Here is a 6,968-nt window from a genome sequence, read left to right as displayed (position 1 = left end):
ATAAGAGATGGAGAGGGACACTGTATCATACTTAAAGGGTCTATCCAACAAGAAAACCTAACAATCATGAATATTTATGCCCATAATGTGGGAGCTGCAAAGTATATCAAACAATTAATAACCAAAGTAAAGACATACTTAGAAAATAATACACTAATATTAAAAGATTTCAACAAGGCACTTTCTGCAAATGACAGATATTCTAAGCACAATATCTCTGAAGAAGCAAGAGCTTTAAATGATACACTACACCAGCTGAATTTTACAGATATTTACAGAACTTTACATCCAAATGGAACTGAAGACACACTCTTCTCAAGTGCATATGGAACTTTCTCCAGAATAGATCACTTACTGGGTTACAAATCAGATCTTAACCAAAACCAAAAGATTGGGATTGTCCCCTGCATATTTTCAGACCACAATGCTTTGAAACTAGAACTCAATCACAAGAAGAAATTTGGAAGAAACTCAAACATGTGGAGGTTAAAGAGCATCCTGCTAAAGGTTGAATGGGTCCACCAGGAAATTAAAGAAGAATTCAAAAGATTCATGGAAACTAATGAAAATGAAGATACAACTGTTCAAACTCTTTGGGATACAGCAAAATGATTCTAAGAGGAAAAGACATCACAATACAAGCATGTTCAAAAAATTGAAAAAACTCAAATACACAGGCTAACTTCGCATCTAAAGGAACTGGAGAAAGAACGGCAAATAAAACCTACACCAAGCGGAAGAAGATAGTTAATAGAGATTCAAGCAGAACCCAATGAATTAGAGACCAGAAGAACTGTAGAACATATAAACGAAACCAGGAGTTAGTTCTTTGAAAGAATTAATAAGATAAACCTTTAGCCGGCCTTATTAAAAAGAAAAGAGAAAAGACTCAAATTAATAAAATCACGAATGGAAGAGGAGATCACAACCGATACAACAGATACAAGCGATTTTAAAAACATTATGAGCAGCCTTACGCCAATAAATTAGGCAATCTGGAAGAAATGGATGCATTTCTGGAAAATTACAAATTAGAGAAACTGGAACAGGAAGGAATAGAAAAACAGAACAGACCAATAACCAGAGAGGAAATGAAAGCAGTCATCAAAAACCTCCCAAGACACAAAAGTCTAAGATCAGATGGCTTCCCAGGGGAATTCTATCAAACGTTTAAAGAAGAAACTGTATCTATTCTACTAAAGCTGTTCGGAAAGATAGAAAGAGGTGGAATACTTACAAACTCATTCTATGAGGCCAGCATCACCTTAATTCCAAAACCAGACAAAGACCCCACAAAAAGAATTATAGACCAATATCCCTGATGAACACAGATGCAAAAATTCTCAACAAGATACTAGTCAATAGGATCCAACAGTACATTAAGAAGATTATTCACAATCACTAGGTGGGATTTATCCCCGGGATACAAGGTTTATTCAACTCTTATAAAACAATAAATGTGATAGATCATATCAATGAGAAGAAACAAGAACCCTATGATCCTCTCAATAGATGCAGAGAAAGCATTTGACAACATAAAGCATCTATTTCTGATCAAAACTCTTGAGAGTGTAGGGATAGAGGAAACATTCCTCAGCATCTTAAAAGCCATCTATGAAAAGCCCAAGCAAATATCATTTTCAATTGGGAAACACTGGGAGCTTTTCCCCTAAGATCAGGGACATGACAGGGATGTCCACTCCCATGACCGCTATTCAACATAGTAATAGAAGTCCTATTCTCAGAAATCAGACAGCAAAAAGAAATAAGAGGCATCCAAATTGCAAGGAAGTCAAACTCTCCCTCTTTGCAGATGACATGATACTGTACCTAGAAAACCCAAAAGACTCCATCCCAAGATGGCTAGAACTCATACAGCAATTCAAGAATGTGTCAGATACAAAATCAATGCCCAAAAATCAGTGGCATTTCTATACACTAACAATGAGACTGAAGAAAGAGAAATTAGAGAGTCAATACAATTTACAATTGCACCCAAATGCATCAGATACCTAGAAATAAACCTAACCAAAGAGGTAAAGGATCTATAACCTAAAAACTAAAACAGGACACTGTTTTTAGGACTAAAAACAGGACACTTATGAAAGAAATTGAGGAAGACACAAAGAGATGGAAAAATATTCCATGCTCATGGATTGGAAGAATTAATATTGTGAAAATGTCAATGCTACCCAGAGCAATTTACACATTCAGTGCAATCCCTATCAAAATACCATGGACATTCTTCAGAGAGTTGGAACAAATAATCTTAAGATTTGTCTGGTAACAGAGAGACCCCGAATAGCCAGGGGAATATTGACAAAGAAAACTAGAGCCCTAGAGGCATTACAATGCCGGATTTCAAGTTGTATTACAAGCTGTGATCATCGAGATAGTGTGGTAGTGGCACAAAAACAGACACATAGATCAGTGGAACAGAATAGAGAACCCAGAAATGGGCCTTCAACTCTATCATCAACTAATAATCAACAAAGCAGGAAAGACAATCCATTGGAAAAAGGACAGTCTCTTCAATAAATGGTGCTGGGAAAATTAGACAGTCACATACAGAAGAATGAAACTAAACAATTCTCTTACACCATACACAAAGAGACACTCAAAATGGATGAAAGATCTAAACGCGAAACAAGAATCCATCAAAATCCTAGAGGAGAACACAGCAGCTTCTTGCAATATACCTCTATGAAGGCAAGGGAAACAAAAGCAAAAATATTTGAAAATGGCCTATCAGATATTTTCAAATGACCTATATGATAAAGGGCTAGTATCCAAGATCTATAAAGAACTTATTAAACTGAACAGCAAAGAAACAAACAATCCAATAATGAAATGGGCAAAAGACATGAACAGAAATTTTATAGAGGAAGGCATACACATGTCCAACAAGCACATGAGAAAATGCTCTGCATCACTGGCCATCAGGGAAATACAAATCAAAACCACAAGGAGATACCACCTCACACCAGTGAGAATGAGGAAAACTAACAAGACGGGAAGCCACCAATGTTGGAGAGGATGCGGAGAAAGGGGAACACTCTTGCACTGTTAGTGGGAATGTGAACTGGTGCAGCCACTCTGGAAAACTGTGTGGAAGTTCCTCAGGGAGTTAAAAATGGAGCTACCCTATGACCCAGCATTTGCTCTACTCGGGATTTACCCCAAAGATACAGATGCACTGAAAGACTGAGACACCTGCACCTCAATGCCAAGCTGTGTCCATTGAAAGATGTGGATAAAGAAGATGTGGTATATGCATACAATGGAATATTACTCAGCCATTATAAATGACAAATACCCACTATTTGCTTCATGTGGATGGAACTTGAGGGTATTATCCTGAGTGAAGTAAGTCAATTGAAGAACAACAAACACTATATGGGCTTCACTCATACGGAGAATATAAAAAGTACTGAAAGGGTTTAATTAAAGGGTAAAGGCTAGAAAATGAGTGGGAAATATCAGTGAGGGTAACGGAACATGAGAGACACTTAACTGTGAAAAAGAAAAAGGGGTAGTGGAAGGGTAGGTTGGCGGGGGATGGGTTGACTGGATGACCAGTGGGTATTATACTATATGTTGGCAAATTGAACTCCAATAAAAATATATGCAAAAAATAAAATAAAATAATAAATTACAATAAAATAATAATAAATAAAATAAAATCTGAATCAAAAAATAAAAATCAAAAATCAAAAATCAAAAAATAAAAATATATGTCTGATATAGAAAAATTACTGCATATATTTAATTCTAGGTATTTAATGGCATCTGATCTCACATTTAAGTCCTTTTTTTTAATTTTTATTTATTTATGATAGTCACAGAGAGAGAGAGAGAGAGAGGCAGAGACATAGGCAGAGGGAGAAGCAGGCTCCATGCACCGGGAGCCCGATGTGGGATTCGATCCCGGGTCTCCAGGATCGCGCCCTGGGCCAAAAGCAGGCGCCAAACCGCTGCGCCACCCAGGGATCCCCTCACATTTAAGTCCTTAATCCATTTTGAGCTAATTTTTTTCTTTATTTTTTAAAATCTTAATACCAGTATAGTTAACATATAGTGAGGCATTACTTTCAAATGTAGAATACAATAATTCTACAATTTCTTACACCACTCAGTGCTCATTATGAAAAGTGCACTCCTCAATCCCCATGACCTATTTAACCCGTCCCTCCACCAGACTCCCCTCTAGTAACCATCAGTTTGTTCCCTATAGTTAAGAGTCTATTTCTTAGGATGCCTGGGTGGCTCAGTGGTTGAGCATCTATCTTTGTTTTTTTTTTTTGTTTTGTTTTTTGTTTTTTAATTTTTATTTATTCATGATAGGCACACAGTGAGAGAGAGAGAGGCAGAGACACAGGCAGAGGGAGAAGCAGGCTCCATGCACCGGGAGCCCGACGTGGGATTCGATCCCGGGTCTCCAGGATCGCGCCCTGGGCCAAAGGCAGGCGCCAAACCGCTGCGCCACCCAGGGATCCCGAGCATCTATCTTTGGCTCAGGGCATGATCCTGGGGTTCTGAGATCAAGTCCTGCATCTCCCAGCCCCCTTCTCCCTCTGCCTATGTCTCTGCCTTTCTCTCTGTCTCTCATAAATAAATAAATAAATTAATTAATTAATTAATAGAATCTTTAAAAAAAAAGAAAAGTCTGTTTCATGTTCTGCTTCCCTCTTACCTCTTTTTTTCTCCCTTTGTTCATTAATTCCAAATATGGGTGAAATCACATGATATCTGTCTTACTCTGACTTATTCCATTTAGCATAATACATTCTAGCTCCATCTATATTGTTGCAAATAACCAGATTTTATTCTTTTTATGCCTGAGTTATATATACACACATATATATATATATATATATATATATATATATATATATATATATATATATACATATCTCCTTTATTGACTCATTGGTCATTGGGCATGGGCTATTTCCATAATTTGGATATTTTAGTTAATGCTGCTAAAAACATCAGTGTGCATGTATCACTTTAAATTAGTATTTTAAATTCTTAGAATAAATACCTAGTAGTGAAATTCTTATTTTGTAAGGTACTACTATTTTAACGTTTTGAGAAGCCTCCATGCTGATTTCCAGAGAGACTCACCAGGTTGCACTCCAACCAACATTGCAAATGGGATCACCTTTCTCCACATTCTTGCCAATACCTGTCTCTTGTGTTGTTGATTTTAGTCTTTCTGACAGGTGTGAGTTGATATCTCACTGTAGTATTTTTGTATTTCCCTGATGTAGAGTGATGTTGAGCATCTTTTCATGTGCCTGTTGGCTATCTGTATGTATTCTTTGAAAACATGTCTTCTTCCCATTTTGATTGGATTATTTGTTTTGAGAGTGTAGAGTTTAATAAGTTCTTTATGTATTTTGGATACTAACTCTTTATTTAATAGGTCATTTATAAATATCTTCTCCCATTATATAACCCATTTTGAATTTATTTTTGTATGGTATAAGACAGTGGTCCAATTTCATTCTTTTGTATGTTTATATACAGTTTTCAAACACCATTTGTTGAAGAGACTATCTTTTTTCCTTTTTTAAGATTTTATTTATTCATTCATGAGAGACACAGAGAAAGAGAGGCAGAGACACAGGCAGAGGGAGAAGCAGGCAGCATGCAGGGAGCATGACATGGGACTTGATCCCAGGTCTCCAGGATCACACCCTGGGCTGAAGGTGATGCTAAATCGCTGAGTCACCGGAGCTGCCCAGACTGTTTTTTTTCATGGATATTTCTTTCCTGTTTTGTCTAAGTAGTGGGGTTCATTCTGGGTTTTCTCTTCTGTTTGATTGACCTATATGCCTATATTTGTTTCCAATATATATATATATATATATATATGAGACCCCAAAAAAAGAACAAAGGATCTACCAAAAAATTTTAAAAATTAAAATGTAATTGTATGTCCTTATTTACCAATATTTACTCTACCTGTAGATAGCTTGAATTATCCAATCCAAAGACATAGAGTGAATGGGACACCTGGGTGGCTCAGCGGTTGAGCATCTGCCTTTGGCCCAGGGAATAACCCTAGGATCCTGGATAGAGTCTTGCATCAGGCTCTCTGGAGGGAGCCTGCTTCTCCCTCTGCATATGTCTCTGCCTCTCTCTGTGTCTTTCATGAATAAATAAGTAAAATCTTAAAACAAACAACAAACAAACAAACAAAGACATAGAGCACTTGATGGGATGAGCACTGGGTGTTATACTATATGTTGGCAAATTGAACTCCAATAAAAAATAAAAAAAATAAAGATCTATGGAGGTGAGATACCAAAAAAAAAAAAAAAAAAAGACAAAGAGTGATTGGATAAAACAAGACCCAGGTAAATGTTGCCTATAATAGACTCACTTTGTGGCCACTCAGGCTGAACATGAAGAAATGGGGGGGGGGGAGGGTTAAGAAAAAAGGAAGTCAAAAGATAACAGAGGAAGCTATTCTTATATAAGTCAAAATAGGTTTCAGGTCAAAAGCTGTAACGAAAGACAAATCTATTACATAATGATAGAGAAATATTTATCAATGTAACATTACAAGTATAAATATACATAAAAACATGATAGCTGGAGATTTCTCAACAGAAACTAGGCAAGACAGAAGATAATGTCATCATATATTCAATGTGTAGAATGAGAAAAATCTGCATCAATAATACTCTATCCAGCAAGGCTATTATTCAGAATAAAAGAAGCAATAAAGAGTTTAGTTTGTCAGACAAACAAAGACATAAACACATTGTTCATTCAGAAAACAACAGATTTTGGTGAGGATGCATAGAATGGGGAATTCTCTTCACTGATGGTGGGAATGCGAACTAGTGCAGCCACGCTGAAAAATAGTGTTGAGTTTCCTCAAAAAGTTAAAAGTGGAGCAACCCAGAATCCAGCAATTGCCCTACTAGGCATTTATCCAAAGCATACAAAAATAG

Source organism: Canis lupus, chromosome 18 (assembly GCF_048164855.1).
Source record: "Canis lupus baileyi chromosome 18, mCanLup2.hap1, whole genome shotgun sequence".
Classification (NCBI taxonomy): domain Eukaryota; kingdom Metazoa; phylum Chordata; class Mammalia; order Carnivora; family Canidae; genus Canis; species Canis lupus.
This window is presented reverse-complemented; position numbering follows the sequence as displayed.